Here is an 18,089-nt window from a genome sequence, read left to right as displayed (position 1 = left end):
ACTGGACTGGACCGGCCGGTTCAATCAGAAAAACTAGAAACCGGTTACCTAGCCGGTCCGGGTAACGTAGAAAACCGCCTGGCAAAAAACCGGTGGAAAAACCGGTCGAACCGGCAGTTAACCGGCGAACCGGAAGAACCGTCCGGGTTTTTTGGCGGTTTAGTGGTTTGCAACTTCAATGCCAAACGACGTCGTTTGGCTTAAAAAAAAAAAAGACAAAGGCGTACGCGAACCTAACCTTGTAACCCACTATGCCACTAATGACTAACCCTAATCTGAGCTACCCTTTCTTCCCCTTTCCCTTAACCTAATCTGAGCATTCGGCGCCAGCCTCCTTTCACCCACCAAGGCCACTATTGCCACCCACAACCAACCACAGTAGCCGCGACCACCACCGGCCGAGCCCGCCTCCTCGTCGCTGAACGTCACCTAGCCCGCCTCCTCATTCGCCACCCACAACCAACCACAGCAGCCGCGACCACCACCGGCCGAGCCCGCCTGTTCTGTTTGAAAAAAAATAAATAACAGGGCATCTGAGTTTAAAAAAAAAACCATATGAATCCAGTTAAATATGCTTCAGGTTCAATCTGTTTTTCAAGTCGTGTCGAGTCTCGAACACTTTTATTACCCTTTCAATCTGTTTGCTGCTTCTGAATATGTTCTGATCTTGATTTTTGTTTTTGATTTTCTATGCTGCTTGTTCTGTTTGCTGCTTCGGTTTGCTGCTTCATGAATATTTTTGTTGCTTCTGAATGGAAATAGTTTGAAATTTTTATTTTACCTGAATCAGTTGATTTCTGTGACTGTCAAGCTGCATGAACAAATTACATATATTATGAACAGTTTATTTTTCTCTCTAGATCTGTTTCCTCTGATTCAATTTTGTGTATATATGTATATATTTTTGTGTAAATTGTGTTGTTTTGAATTTGATTTGTTTTGTTTGAATGGTGCAGTACTGAAATTGATCTGGTTTTGAAACTTTAATTAAAATAAAAAAAACTGATGATCCTCTTCTGAGCTCACTGTCACCACCGTCATTCCTCCCTCGCCGTGTCTCCAGTAAGCCGCTGCTTCTTTAGTTTTAATTTCTAAGATTCTGGCTTCTGAGTTGATTTTTTGTACTAGATTCTGAATTGGGATTGTGTTCTGAGTTGGGTTGTTCCTTAATGTGAGTCTGAATTTAATTTGAATTGTTTCACTTAGTTTTTCTGTTTCTGGATTTGGAGGTTGAGTTGTCTGTAACTCTGTATTCTGAGTTTTTGTTGTTGAAAAGCATTGAATTTGTTGAATCTAGTTAGGGTTTGGTTAGTTATAAGAGGCTTGTTGCACAATAAGAAATTTCATCAATGTGTTATTCAATTGAATTGTATATTGGCAGCCCAAAAAGGGATAATTGAATTGTATAAGAGAATTGATGTTGAATAATTAGCCTTGGCTTGACAATGTTGCTTGCAAGATCTTTAATTTTTTGCAGCTTGAGTGGAAATTCTGCCTCAGTTAGTTGTTTTAAAGTTATCAATAAATTTAACTCAATCTGAATATTATCAATGAACTTTTCATCTTCAATTTTTTTTATATCTTAAATTCTATTAAAATTTTTTTACTTAAAAATTCATGAATTTTAATGAATTTAAATATATAAAATTATATATTAAATTTTTAATAATTTTATTTAATATTAATTAAACCGGTTGAACCCGATTGAATCCCGGTCGAACCACTGAACCAGTGAACCAGTCGCCTCACCGGTTCATTGATCGGTCCGGTTTTCGCAACCTTGGTTGAATCTCAAATTGAAGAGTTGCTTTGGGCAGAATTGTTGGAGGAGAACCGGATTCACCATAAGCTAGCTCAGGTGGGATGGTTGAAAAGGCATTTTCACCTTTCTTCATGCTTCTAATACCTTGATCCCATCCTTTAATTACTTGCCCTACATATTTCAAAGTGTCACTTAGAAATATATTAAATGATGACTAGAGGTGCGTCTCATAAATGTGCATCTATTTGGTGCACTTTAGTATCAGTTGCACAAAGTTGATTTCAAATTAACAATAAAAACAACACAAAATCTATCAGACAATCATGCATTGCTAACAGCTAAATCAGTTCATAAACCAATCAAGCAGTCACTCTTTCAAATTCCGAAACTTTCAATGACAACACCAAAAATCCTAACAAAATCAACAAAGATTAAAGCAAGCACATCACTCACCTTGTCCAAGTGTGAACGTGAAAGGGGTTCCCCTATCTCTGTTGGAATTAAACTTGGTGCCATCAAGCAGAGTCCCTGTATAGTGAACTGCCAATAAATAAGTAAATAAACCAAACAACAATAATAAGTAAATTTTATAAACGCACTACTACTACTACTACTACTACTACTACTACTACTACTACTACTACTACTACTACTACTACTACTACTACTATTTCAATTATTATTTCAAAAATAAATTTGATCTTCACTAAGAAAAGAACGTAACTAAAAACAAATCCAATCGAAGCAAACAAAAAAGGAAGTGAAAGAGAGAGATATTCATACCATGGACTTCATCACCGACTTCATGATTCTCCCATCCTTCACCTTCTTGCGGGATTCTACCGCCGATTCGGTCGGAAGCTTCGAGAATTAAGAGGTTGTGGATGCTGTTCTCAGCTAGCAACTTCGTGGGGTTCTTGGCGACGGAGAGATCTGTTCGGTGACAGCAACGGAGAGGTGCTTGGTGACAGCGTAGTCTTCTTGGTGACATGGAACGCGCCACCACTACGGATTGCGTGAGAAGGATGGTGGGGAAGGAGAAGGGCGCCGTGGATGGAGGAGGAGGGAAGGACGCGCTACGGTCTACGACTCTACGAATAGAGGGAGGGAGGCGCTATGGAGGAGAATAGAGATTCTAAGAATAGGGGTTAGGGATTGAGGGAGGGACTGAGGGAGGCGTTGCGTGAGTGAGTTTCACTTAGGGTTAGGGGTTTTGTTATTAGGTTATTAGGAGTGTTAGGGATTTGATAAAAGAACCAAAGCTTTTTTTTTATATCCGAATGAAAGTTTGTTTTTTGGAACTTTTTGGCCACGCTTTAAAACATCACTATAACAAAACCATGTCGCCACGCTTTAAAAGTGTGCCTGTTTGCGTGGCAAAATCTTTAATTAATTCCAACCCTCATAAAAGTGTGACCATTGACCCGTTTTGCCATACAAAAAAATGTGACCGAATCTCTAATCAATCCCCATTCTCGTAAAAATATGGTCATTGACTTTTTTGGCCACGCTTGTAAAGCGTGACAAGAAAAAAATATGGCCACATGTCTATTTTCTTGTAGCGTATGAGCATAATACTATCAAGCCTTGTACTATCGTACATAATACTTTTTTACTTCATATTAAATGGAACCTCATACGAAGGTGTTTATAGTTGTTTTAAGATGAGAATGAAACCCAAACTTTGGTATATGTCATGTTGCTCTATCGAAAAGAATTTGATATATTTTTTACTAACAGTAGTTACAAACTTTGACATTGAATCGTAGCATAAAAAAAATAACTTTAGACATCTTAATTATATATATGCACACCGGGGACTTATTCTTGAGAAAAAAATATTATTAGAAGATAACATATATATATATAATTAAATGCATCATACATTCATATGGCTACGCTGCGAAGAACAACGGTTTCAATAGTGAGACCAAGACCAACGCCAAAAAGTACACCCCAATCAAGTCCTTCTCCGGTAGTTTTAAGTCCTTCTTCAAGGGACTTCTTCCTCATCAAATCCATAATAAAAAAATACACATGCACTTGACATGTTACCATAATTGCTAAGTACATCTCTAGTGGCTTTCATCTTCTCTGGCTTTAAGTTCACTTTTTGTTCAATCTGGTCCAGAATTGCACGTCCACCAGGGTGTGCAATCCAAAATATTGAGTTATAATCAGATATACCCAATGGATCAAAAGCTTTACTAAGTGCGTCGTTGATGTTTTGTGAAATAATATTAGGAACACTTTTATTAAGATAGAATGTAAGCTCGACTTCACGAAGGAGACCACCGATGGCTCCTTGGCTATTAGGGATAAGTTTTTGATCAGTTGAAACAAGCTCAAAGATAGGCTTCTCAACCTGTGGAACATGATCAGAACCAATGATAATCGCAGCAGCTCCATCAGAAAACAATGCTTGCGCTACAAGACTATCTATGTCTGTCTCACTAGGACCATGAAAAATAATTGATGTATTCTCAGAACAAACAATAAGCACACGGGCATCCTTGTTGTTTTCGGCCAAGTCCTTAGCCAAACGAAGGACCATGCCACCGGTGAAACAGCCTTGGTGGTACATCATGTATCTCTTGACGCATGGGTCGAGGCCTAAGAGTACGATAAGTTCGTAATCAACACCAGGTAACGCAACACCACTGGTGGTGCAGAGGATCAAATGTGTGATCTTAGACTTTGGCTGGCCCCCATTCTTTGATGCCCTTAGTTGTAGCCTCTTTTCCAAGCCTTGGTACTTCTCTGATCAGCATATCTTCCCTTGCATCTAACGACGATGCCTTGTATGCGCACATGTTAGGATTCTCTTTCAATATCTCTTCTGTTAAGTACATATGTTTGTTCTTGATCATTATTTTCTCACCTAAAAATGATATGTACTTCAAATCCATCAATACCCTAGATATGTTAAAAAAATTATCTACTTATATACTAAAAAAAGACTTAGATTTTGGCATTTTAAATTCGGATCAGCACAAGTTATTAGCCAAATACAAAAATTATGTCACTTATACAAGAAGTATTTTTTTTCTATTTTCAAATATTTTTATTCGTGAAAGTAAACAATGAATTTTACTTGATAAATATTGTAACACCCTACCATACAGAGTCTTATGCTTAAGTCATAAGACAGAGATGGCAAGGTATTACGACCTCTAAAACAAAAATTTAGTACGTATAGTAGTATGAATAATTGATTATAACTAGGAGCCTTTGTAGAAAAAGGGGTAAACAAAAACCGTAACTCGAAAACGCAACACTCTGATCGATAACGTAACAAACAGGGACAAGCTAACGCAAGATCATATATATACAAAAGAGTGTCAAAAATAGGAATATCAAGACTCAAAATCCGGTTGCGAAGATAACCGGTCCGAGCATAGCAATATATACATATAATAAAATAAGGAAACCCCAAAGGAAACCCAAAAGGACACAAATACAGAAAACCTATTCTCCAAAAATCCCCTCTAGAAGGAGTCATCACAGTTTGTATTATTTAATGGAGATAAAAGTATCTAAACAAGATATATAAACCAAAACAGAGCCCCGAGAACAAAGATCTTCGCTAATCCAGAAGTCTCCAGCATGCCTCAACGAGAAGCCTCGCGTCCTGCATCTGAAAACCACAAAATCCGCATGGGTGAGAACCAGAGGTCCCCAGCACGGTAACAGCTTCCACATATATAATACATAATAATAGAGGAAAGCCAAAGGCAATCCTAGAACTTCCTCCAGATAATATCAAAGCTTATAAACAAGCTAAACCATATAAGGGTATCTGACTAAAGATTCTTCAGTCTAACTAATACTTCCCTTTCCAATTCCTTCAAACCTCCCAACCACCAGCAGGAGTATATAATAGCAAACACAATTATATCAGACAAAGAATATACAAATAGGAGCAGTTAAGACATTTAGACAATTAGCAAGTAATATGCAGTCAAATAGGCAATCTCAAACAATTCACATAGTATGCATATGATGAATGCCTGTCCCTAGTGGCTGATGATATCATCTGTCGGTTATAGAGCCAACCCGACAAGTCCTGGTAGCTAACCATTGGACTGTCCCTCTGTCGCGCATCCCCAACTCGAGTTATACTCGTTATAAACTTGATCATAAACATGATCCATATCTATCACCCTCACTGGTGAATATTTCGGGGGCGAGCTCATCCGGGTCTTTCACAGTGCCCGGCCACACTTACGACATAGGGTCAACAGAGTCTCGAGCCTCCACCTGGAGCACGTGGTGGCTAGCCACTGCTTCCTCCCAGGGATCTCGTGCCTCTGATAGTGGAAGTGCAAATCTCAATTATCAATAATTCAGCATAAGCATGCATAAATTCTCATCCATGGATCAACATCCATATCAGCCATCCGGCTCACGGTTCAGTCCAGAACCAGCCAATATTCATATTATACACAGCCTTTCCGGCTCACGGTTAAATCCATAACCAGCCGTTTCATTAGCAATTACAGCCTTTCGGCCCATGGCTTAACAAGCACTTCCACCACCATCCTCCGCATCTCACATAATCATCTTGATCCTCATTGATCATTCATTTTTCCCTTGCTTCACTCGCAAGTTACCTCATTCACTAGCCCCTTTTTAATAGCTAGGCATGTCATAATGATTTAAGACATAAATGGTGAGATCGGAGGCTTAGAAGTATGAGATTTGGCTTTTAAAACTCAAAAATCAACTTTGGGATGAAAACAGGGCCACGCGTACGCGCACTCCACGCGTACGCGTGGATGGCCTCAAAAACTCATCGACGCGCAAGCGTCATGCACGCTAACGCGTGGATTAAAGATTTGCCAATCGACGCGCACGCGCCAACCACGCGTACGCGCGGGTGTTCTCGTGCCCCAGGCACAACACTGGCACAGTTCTGGCATAACTCTCTGGAAAATGGCTGGGCATTGGGTACAGCACAATCGGCGCGCCCGCGCACATCACGCGCACGCGTGGATGGCGCTTTCTGGAAGATCGGCGCGTACGCGCCAGGTACGCCCACGCGCAAGGGGTCATTCTGCTAAAAATTTTCTAAGTTAAAAGCTGCAGAATTCACAGATTTAAACCCCAATCTTCCAACGGACATAACTTCCTCATTTTAAATCGTCTTTCACCCGTTCTTTGAACGGCATGGACATCCCGGATCCAATTTCATTTCTAAACAGATTTGGTACAAAACGGAGATCCGTAGTCCAAGTTATGTCCCGCCAAAGTGTGCCCAAAAACCATATTTTCATACAAAACCACAAAGTGCCAATTTCAAAACAAGCCATTTCCAACTCTTTTCAAAACCAATCAAAACATGCCAAGTTCATCCCGTTTCTTTGAAATCAATCAAAATATATCAAATTCAACATCAAGCCTCCTCAACTCACACATTGACACATTACCACAAATTACCAAAATCACTATCTCATCATTTTACCCCACTTCACCCAAGTGGCTCAAACTCAAACACATTGACATATCATATACTATTCCTCATGCCGATTCTCAACAACACCAATTCCAATAAATTATTATTGTACACAATCAACATCATACTCACCATCAACATGGTTCAACCCACAATTCAACCATAACCAGTCATCAAGTATATATATCACAACATGCATATTTCTCATACATCATACCACTAAGGCATTAATAATCATCATCACATATATGACCACATCATATATCTCAATCATTCAACAACATCAACAATTCAATGCCTATCTTAGGGCCTCTAGCCTAAGTATTTCCTACCACATTACATATTAGATACGGGAAACTGAAACCATACCTTAGCCGATTTTCCCAAGCTCCCCCGGAGCACTTCCAAACCACTTATCCACAAGCTCTCAAGGCCTCAACACCTCCAAGAACAGATTTTTCACCACCAAACCCTTTCCAACCTTTTCAAAGTCACCAATCAAGCTCCAATACCCACACATACACAACCTAAGCCACAACCATCATACTCATACACAACATCTCAAAACCCAAACATCATAGAACAACAAAATCACACTAGGGTTGAGAATCTTACCACACCCAAGGTCCAAGGAGACAAGATTAACCTTCTCCTTCAAGAAAGTTGGGTCCTATAACATCAAAGAACCCAAAATCTCAACATTTTACCCATGAAACTCGAAAATAAGGGCTGGAATTTCGAACAGAAACACGTGACTTACCTCAAGATTAGTTGTATGGGTTTTGTAGAGCTCTCCGCGGTGAACGCGTGGCCGCAAACGGAGCGACAATCGGAGCTCTAGATCAAAAGTTATGGTGGTTTGAAGATCAAGTGAGAGATAGAACTTGAGAGAGAGTTCTTCCCTTCCCCTCCACCATTTCAGCGTGTTTGAGTGTATTGTGAGGAGAGAGAGTGCTGAAAACTAGGGTTTTGGTTTAGTTATGTTGGGCCAAGGGCCCACTTTGGGTCCGGTTGGTCCGGTTTGGCCCGTTCGGTCCAATCTTGGTCCGATTTCTATAAAATTGGTACCGAAATTCTCGTCCCAATCTCCTCTATCACATTTAGCCATAAAAATAACATTTTTGGCTTTCTAGAATAAATTCTCATTTATGGGTTAATTAGTCGTTAATTAACCGGGTCTTACATTCTACCCACCTAATTGGGAATTTTGCCCACAAAATTCAAATCAAATTACCTGAGAATAAGTGCGGATAATCCGTACGCATCTCCGACTCAAGTTCCCAAGTGTGTTCCTCAACACCGCCTCGACTCCATGCCACTTTGACTAATGAAACCTCTTTTCCACGCAACCGTTTGATACTAGTATCATCGATTCTGACTGGAGCCACTGGAAGCGTCATATCTTCCCTTAACTGAACCAATTCGGGTTCTAACACATGGCTAGCATCAGGAGTGTACTTCCAAAGCTGCGACACGTGAAACACATCATGCAGGTTCAAAAGATGAGGTGGTAGAGCCACCCGATACGCCACCGGTCCAATCCTCTCCAGGATCTGAAATGGACCAATGTATCGAGGATTCAACTTCTTTGCTTTAATCGCTCTACCTACTCCTGTGGTCGGAGTAACCTTAAGGAAAACATGATCTCCTGCCTCAAATTCCAAGGGCTTCCGCCTCTGATCGGCGTAACTCTTCTAACGACTCTGCGCCGTAAGCATCCTATCTCGGATTTTCTTGACTTGTTCAGTGGTCTCAGCTATCATCTCTGGCCCCAACAAGCCTTTCTCTCCAGCTTCATACCAACATAGAGGAGATTGACATTTCCTCCCATACAATGTCTCATACGGAGCCATTCCGATGCTCGCATGGTAACTATTATTGTATGCAAACTCCACTAACGGCATATACCGATCCCAACTCGCCGGTTGGTCCAAAACATAAGCTCTCAACATATCCTCTAGTGTTTGGATCGTCCTCTCGGATTGACCATCTGTTTGAGGATGGTAAGCTGTACTCAAGCTTAATCGGGTTCCAAAAGCTTTCTGAAATACACCCCAGAATCTCGAAGTAAAACGAGGATCTCTATCAGAGATTATAGTAGCAGGTACACCATGAAGTCTCACAATTTCCTTTATGTATAACCGTGCTAACTCCTCAAGGGTGTAAGTCATCCGAATGGGCAAAAAGTGAGCTGACTTGGTCAGTCGGTCCACAATCACCCAGATAGCATCAAAACCAGTCCTAGTCCTTGGCAATCCCGACACAAAGTCCATTGCAATACTTTCCCACTTCCATTGCGGAACCTCTAAGGGTTGCAACATCCCGGAAGGTCTTTGATGTTCAATCTTTACCTTTTGACAAGTTAAGCACTTTGAAACATATTCCGCCACATCATTCTTCATACCCGGCCACCAAAACATCGCCTTTAAATCATGGTACATCTTAGTACTTCCCGGGTGAATGGAGAATCCGCTTTTGTGTGCCTCCTTTAAGATATCTTGCCTCAAAGTGCCAACATCCGGCATAATGATCCTACCCTTGAATCTCCATAACCCATCTTTTTCTTCCGACACTCTCCACTGTTTTCCTTGCTCGATAGCCGGTAACACCTTCCATAACGCTTCATCATTTTCATGAGCCTTTAGGAGTTTGGACTTAAAGTCACTCGAGATTTCTAATCGGCTCAAACACAAGGTTCCAGATACTTCTCGAGCACCAATTTTTAGACTCTCGAATCCCTTGAGCAACTTCTCCTCTTGAAGCATCATCCAAGACGCATATAACGACTTTCGACTTAACGCATCCGCCACTATATTCGCCTTTCCAGGATGGTAATTTAACTCAAAGTCGTAGTCCTTCAACAATTCCATCCACCTTCTCTGCCTCATATTAAGCTCTTTCTGATCAAAGAGATACTTCAAGCTCTTATGATCAGAGAAAACTTGGAACTTAACCCCATAGAGATAATGCCTCCACACCTTCAAGGCAAACACAACCGCAGCGAGTTCCAAATTGTGCGTAGGGTAACTAACTTCATGAGGTCTCAACTGTCGTGAGGCATACGCCACCACATTATGGTGCTGCATCAGCACGCACCCTAGACCCTTCAATGAGGCGTCACAATACACCTCAAATGGCTCATTCGGCTCAGGTAACACTAACACAGGTGCAGTGGTCAACTTTTTCTTCAATGTCTGAAAGCTCTCCTCGCACTCAGGAGTCCAAACAAACGGAGTGTCTTTGCGAGTTAACTTTGTCAACGGCAAAGCTAATTGCGAAAAGCCTTTGATGAACCTTCGGTAATAGCCAGCTAAACCCAGAAAACTCCTTATCTCAGTTACTGTGGTTGGTTGCTTCCAATCCATCACAGCCTCCACCTTAGTTGGATCTACGGCTATTCCCTTCTTACTCACCACGTGACCCAAAAACTTTACCTCACTCTTCCAAAACTCACACTTAGACAGTTTCGAATAGAGTTTCTTCTCCTTTAAAATCTACAACACGGTCCGCAAGTGTTCCGCATGCTCTTCTTCAGTCTTGGAGTAAATTAGTATATCGTCAATGAAGACAACAACGAATTTATCCAGAAACGGACGGAATACTCTATTCATGTAATCCATAAACACTACAGGAGCGTTCGTCAAACCAAAAGACATTACAGTATACTCGTAATGACCATAACGAGTCCTGAAAGCGGTCTTAGGGATATCCTCACCCTTCACCCTTATCTGGTGATAATCGGATCCCAAATCGATCTTGGAGAAAACCCCAGCTCCTTGTAACTGATCCATGAGATCATCAATCCTCGGCAATGGGTACTTATTCTTTATGGTGACCTTGTTCAGCTGCCTGTAATCCACGCAGAGTCGCATACTTCCATCTTTCTTCTTTACCAGTAACACTGGAGCACCCCACGGGGATACACTTGGTCGAATAAAGTTCTTACCCAACAATTCCTCTAACTGAGACTTTAGCTCGGCCATCTCTAACGGTGACATCCTATAAGGAGCACTTGAGATTGGTCCCGCCCCAGGCACCAATTCAATAGCAAACTCGACCTCTCGGTTAGGTGGAAATTCCTCAATATCATCGGGAAACACTTCCGGAAACTCACACACTACCGGAATCTGATCTAACCTTTGATCATCACCCGAAACACCCGCGGTTAACAACAGGATACCCTGACATTCGGTTCCAGAACAGTTCACCATCATTGAATTCAAGTAATAATTATTCACCACAACCGGCCCTTCTGTATCCTCCGGCATAAAGTACACCGACTTGGTAGAACAATCAAGCAGGACATGGTTTTCGGATAACCAGTCCAATCCCAAGATAAGATCAAGACCGATCATCGGTAAGCAGATTAGATTATGGACAAAATCACACTGCTTGAACCTAAACGAAACTTTCGGGCATCCTAGTCTAGTTACCATGGCTTCATGGGTAGCATTATACACTTTTAAGTCATAACCTAAGGTTACGATCTTCAATCCTAATTCATGGGCTTTCTCAAATGCAATAAATGAATGCGATGTTCCCGAATCAAATAAAGCATTTAAAGTTTGACCAGCCATTTCACAGTTACCTCGAATGAGTGTCTCAGATCCTTCTGCACCCATAGCTGAGGTGATGAACACCCGACCAGTCTGTTGTGCTTTCCCAGCACCTTGCTTTTGCTTCTCTGGACAACTTGCGGCTTTATGCCCCGCCTTTCCACAATTGTAGCACAAACCCCATCCGGCCTTGCATGGTACTCCCGGATGGTGACTTCCACACCTAGTACAAGCTTGATCATTCTGAGGCTGCTTCCCAAACCTTTTCCCTTGGGAGTTTTTGTTGTTGGGCCTCCTAAAAGAACCTCCCCTCTTGAAGGGTGGACCTCTAGGTGCAAAGCTCTTCCCTCGGTTCTGTGGAAATGATCCTTTGTGACTTCCTTTCTCAACGACTGCCCTCTTCACACACTCTTCAGCAACCCTACACTTGTTCACCAATTCGGAGAAAGTCCTAATCTCCATTGGTCCCACTGAACTGAAAATATCGCTCCAGAGTCCTCCTTCGTACTTAACACACTTCCATTCCTCATATTCCACCGGAGTCCCTTGACACATACGAGAGAATCTGAACAGCTCCTCAAACTTGTCAGTATACTCAGATACGGACATAGCACCCTGCTTTAGCTGCAACAATTCAAGCTCATTGGCTGTCCTAGCAGAAGTCGGAAAGTACTTCTTATAGAACTCCTCTTGGAAGACATCCCAGGTGATATAGTCATCACCCTGCTGCAGGAGGCGTCGGATACCCTGCCACCAATGCGACACTTCACCAGTGAGCAAATAGGTAGCAAACTCAACATGCTGTCCTTCAGGCACCACCTGCGCTTGCAGTGCTCGTTCCATAGCCTGAAACTATGTATCGGCCTCAGTCGGGCTAGTAGTTCCCTTGAACTTCGGGGGATTAACCTTCAAAAAGTTTGCCAGTGTCATCGGGCCTTGAACTCCACCTCCGTCATTACCATGGTTATTCATCTATTGACCAAGAGCCTCAGCAGTGGCTTGCATAGCAGCAGCCATATTCTCCAACGCAGTCATAAAGTTCACCGGGTCATTAGGGTTATTATCCGGTGCAAGAGCATTCGTACGACCTCTCACACTACCTCTACCGCGTCCACGAGGCGCCATCTGGTTCCTATACACACCCAACAATCGATATTAAGTTGATCAGTCTCAATATCGGAAGTCTAGTGCTTCAAAGTCCCAAATGCATACTCATGAACGTTTATGCCCATTATATCAAGCTGATATACTAACAGCACATAACACACATACAGAGAATGCACAGAAGCATAGTCAGTCCATTCCTCAGGCTCTACAGGAACGAACTGCTCTGATACCATAATGTAACACCCTACCATACAGAGTCTTATGCTTAAGTCATAAGACAGAGATGGCAAGGTATTACGACCTCTAAAACAAAAATTTAGTACGTATAGTAGTATGAATAATTGATTATAACTAGGAGCCTTTGTAGAAAAAGGGGTAAACAAAAACCGTAACTCGAAAACGCAACACTCTGATCGATAACGTAACAAACAGGGACAAGCTAACGCAAGATCATATATATACAAAAGAGTGTCAAAAATAGGAATATCAAGACTCAAAATCCGGTTGCGAAGATAACCGGTCCGAGCATAGCAATATATACATATAATAAAATAAGGAAACCCCAAAGGAAACCCAAAAGGACACAAATACAGAAAACCTATTCTCCAAAAATCCCCTCTAGAAGGAGTCATCACAGTTTGTATTATTTAATGGAGATAAAAGTATCTAAACAAGATATATAAACCAAAACAGAGCCCCGAGAACAAAGATCTTCGCTAATCCAGAAGTCTCCAGCATGCCTCAACGAGAAGCCTCGCGTCCTGCATCTGAAAACCACAAAATCCGCATGGGTGAGAACCAGAGGTCCCCAGCACGGTAACAGCTTCCACATATATAATACATAATAATAGAGGAAAGCCAAAGGCAATCCTAGAACTTCCTCCAGATAATATCAAAGCTTATAAACAAGCTAAACCATATAAGGGTATCTGACTAAAGATTCTTCAGTCTAACTAATACTTCCCTTTCCAATTCCTTCAAACCTCCCAACCACCAGCAGGAGTATATAATAGCAAACACAATTATATCAGACAAAGAATATACAAATAGGAGCAGTTAAGACATTTAGACAATTAGCAAGTAATATGCAGTCAAATAGGCAATCTCAAACAATTCACATAGTATGCATATGATGAATGCCTGTCCCTAGTGGCTGATGATATCATCTGTCGGTTATAGAGCCAACCCGACAAGTCCTGGTAGCTAACCATTGGACTGTCCCTCTGTCGCGCATCCCCAACTCGAGTTATACTCGTTATAAACTTGATCATAAACATGATCCATATCTATCACCCTCACTGGTGAATATTTCGGGGGCGAGCTCATCCGGGTCTTTCACAGTGCCCGGCCACACTTACGACATAGGGTCAACAGAGTCTCGAGCCTCCACCTGGAGCACGTGGTAGCTAGCCACTGCTTCCTCCCAGGGATCTCGTGCCTCTGATAGTGGAAGTGCAAATCTCAATTATCAATAATTCAGCATAAGCATGCATAAATTCTCATCCATGGATCAACATCCATATCAGCCATCCGGCTCACGGTTCAGTCCAGAACCAGCCAATATTCATATTATACACAGCCTTTCCGGCTCACGGTTAAATCCATAACCAGCCGTTTCATTAGCAATTACAGCCTTTCGGCCCATGGCTTAACAAGCACTTCCACCACCATCCTCCGCATCTCACATAATCATCTTGATCCTCATTGATCATTCATTTTTCCCTTGCTTCACTCGCAAGTTACCTCATTCACTAGCCCCTTTTTAATAGCTAGGCATGTCATAATGATTTAAGACATAAATGGTGAGATCGGAGGCTTAGAAGTATGAGATTTGGCTTTTAAAACTCAAAAATCAACTTTGGGATGAAAACAGGGCCACGCGTACGCGCACTCCACGCGTACGCGTGGATGGCCTCAAAAACTCATCGACGCGCAAGCGTCATGCACGCTAACGCGTGGATTAAAGATTTGCCAATCGACGCGCACGCGCCAACCACGCGTACGCGCGGGTGTTCTCGTGCCCCAGGCACAACACTGGCACAGTTCTGGCATAACTCTCTGGAAAATGGCTGGGCATTGGGTACAGCACAATCGGCGCGCCCGCGCACATCACGCGCACGCGTGGATGGCGCTTTCTGGAAGATCGGCGCGTACGCGCCAGGTACGCCCACGCGCAAGGGGTCATTCTGCTAAAAATTTTCTAAGTTAAAAGCTGCAGAATTCACAGATTTAAACCCCAATCTTCCAACGGACATAACTTCCTCATTTTAAATCGTCTTTCACCCGTTCTTTGAACGGCATGGACATCCCGGATCCAATTTCATTTCTAAACAGATTTGGTACAAAACGGAGATCCGTAGTCCAAGTTATGTCCCGCCAAAGTGTGCCCAAAAACCATATTTTCATACAAAACCACAAAGTGCCAATTTCAAAACAAGCCATTTCCAACTCTTTTCAAAACCAATCAAAACATGCCAAGTTCATCCCGTTTCTTTGAAATCAATCAAAATATATCAAATTCAACATCAAGCCTCCTCAACTCACACATTGACACATTACCACAAATTACCAAAATCACTATCTCATCATTTTACCCCACTTCACCCAAGTGGCTCAAACTCAAACACATTGACATATCATATACTATTCCTCATGCCGATTCTCAACAACACCAATTCCAATAAATTATTATTGTACACAATCAACATCATACTCACCATCAACATGGTTCAACCCACAATTCAACCATAACCAGTCATCAAGTATATATATCACAACATGCATATTTCTCATACATCATACCACTAAGGCATTAATAATCATCATCACATATATGACCACATCATATATCTCAATCATTCAACAACATCAACAATTCAATGCCTATCTTAGGGCCTCTAGCCTAAGTATTTCCTACCACATTACATATTAGATACGGGAAACTGAAACCATACCTTAGCCGATTTTCCCAAGCTCCCCCGGAGCACTTCCAAACCACTTATCCACAAGCTCTCAAGGCCTCAACACCTCCAAGAACAGATTTTTCACCACCAAACCCTTTCCAAGCTTTTCAAAGTCACCAATCAAGCTCCAATACCCACACATACACAACCTAAGCCACAACCATCATACTCATACACAACATCTCAAAACCCAAACATCATAGAACAACAAAATCACACTAGGGTTGAGAATCTTACCACACCCAAGGTCCAAGGAGACAAGATTAACCTTCTCCTTCAAGAAAGTTGGGTCCTATAACATCAAAGAACCCAAAATCTCAACATTTTACCCATGAAACTCGAAAATAAGGGCTGGAATTTCGACAGAAACACGTGACTTACCTCAAGATTAGTTGTATGGGTTTTGTAGAGCTCTCCGCGGTGAACGCGTGGCCGCAAACGGAGCGACAATCGGAGCTCTAGATCAAAAGTTATGGTGGTTTGAAGATCAAGTGAGAGATAGAACTTGAGAGAGAGTTCTTCCCTTCCCCTCCACCATTTCAGCGTGTTTGAGTGTATTGTGAGGAGAGAGAGTGCTGAAAACTAGGGTTTTGGTTTAGTTATGTTGGGCCAAGGGCCCACTTTGGGTCCGGTTGGTCCGGTTTGGCCCGTTCGGTCCAATCTTGGTCCGATTTCTATAAAATTGGTACCGAAATTCTCGTCCCAATCTCCTCTATCACATTTAGCCATAAAAATAACATTTTTGGCTTTCTAGAATAAATTCTCATTTATGGGTTAATTAGTCGTTAATTAACCGGGTCTTACAAATATTATATAAAAAAAATTAAAATGCTTAATGAGAATACATACAAATACGTTGAAACTTCTTTTTGAGTTCGATAATGTGCTCGCTATTGGTTACTCTAAAATAATAATCTGCATATGTATTTTGATCAACACAATTTGATGGATTTGCTATGCCAATCGCCAATACATTTGCAGGGCCTTCTGTCCTTTGAACCTTGCGGATCTCACTCACGACAACCATATTTTCTTAGCTGTGTTGTTTGGGTCGGAATAGCAAAGCTTAGATATGTTCTCTGGGATGGCAAAGCTTATCTTTGTAATAACAAAGATATTTGGATGAATATTTAGGCATGGGAGAGGGGGATATTTATATGAATGAGAGTAGGGCCATATGTGGAATGTGTTATAAAATAACTAAATAAATAAATAAAGAAGAGGTAACAAAAATTAAGAAATATAAAGGAGAGAAAGAAGTATTGCAACGTAAAAGAGAGAGAGAGAGTATTTTATTGCTTCTTGTTGTTGTGTAAAAAGCCTCAGTCTATGCCCCTATTTATACATGTGCAAGGCTTTACTTTTTCAAAATATATTAAATACAATCATCCTTGAGAATGGGCATCCACATAAGATGTGATAAAGCATTCTTATCACAACACTCCCCCTTGGATGACCATTTAGGATTATTGCCTCATTAAAACCTTACTAAAGAAAAACCCAGTGGGAAAAAACCTTAGTGAAGGAAAAAGAGTACAATATCCTTTGTGATGGGGACTACCTCATTAAAAACCTTGTCAAGAAAAATCCAATTGAAAAAAAACCTGACTAAGGAAAAAAGAGTACAGTCTCCCCCTCTTGCCGACATCATTTAATGTCTCGAAATCGGCGCATCCCAATCTCATATACCAATCTTTCAAAGGAGAATTTTGGGAGTGACTTTGTGAATAAATCTGCCAGATTGTCACTTGAACGGATCTGTTGGACATCAATTGTCCCTTGATTTTGAAGATTATGAGTGAAGAAGAATTTGAGAGAAATATGCTTTGTTCTATTGCCTTTGATGTATCCGCCTTTAAGTTGAGCAATGTGATGAGAGGAACTTTTGCGTGGTCTAGAAATTTGCGGATAAATCCTCGTTGCAAGTATAGTTTCTAAACCTTCAAAAGTCCTTTCATACAAACGTTTTGGTTGTCATAAGTAACAAACCCCTTTGAAATTGATAACCGAGTATTCAAACCTCGGGTCGTCTTCTCAAGGAATTGCAGGGAGGTATGTTCTTATTATTGGTTATGAGTTTGTAAATTGGGGGTTTTGGATCAAGGTAAAAAGTTAGTTAAGTAACAAGTAAAATAAAATAATAATAATAAAATAAACTCTTGGCAAGGTATGAGGACTGGAGGTCCTATCCCAGTTATCCTTATTAATTGTAATGAGAATTGGATTTTTCTCCCACTTTATTAACC

General features: G+C 41.3%; 1 protein-coding gene and 1 pseudogene across 1 annotated transcript in view; both read right to left on the bottom strand.

The window, feature by feature from the left end:
- Positions 1-3,461: 3,461 nt before the first annotated feature.
- LOC107636081 (stilbene synthase 3-like) overlaps positions 3,462-18,089 on the bottom strand; it is a 61,782-nt gene continuing 47,154 nt past the window's right edge. Inside the window, exon 3 of the transcript XR_015880541.1 lies at positions 3,462-3,495. The gene's annotated coding sequence lies outside the window, so the exon portion shown is untranslated. The remainder of the gene's footprint in view (positions 3,496-18,089) is intronic.
- On the bottom strand, positions 3,650-16,870 carry LOC148566691 (stilbene synthase 3-like; annotated as a pseudogene).

Source organism: Arachis ipaensis, chromosome B4, assembly GCF_059453495.1.
Source record: "Arachis ipaensis isolate K30076 ecotype BB chromosome B4, ASM5945349v1, whole genome shotgun sequence".
In the NCBI taxonomy this organism is placed as follows: domain Eukaryota; kingdom Viridiplantae; phylum Streptophyta; class Magnoliopsida; order Fabales; family Fabaceae; genus Arachis; species Arachis ipaensis.
Note: the sequence above shows the minus strand (reverse complement) of the source record. Positions and strands in the feature narration are given on the sequence as shown.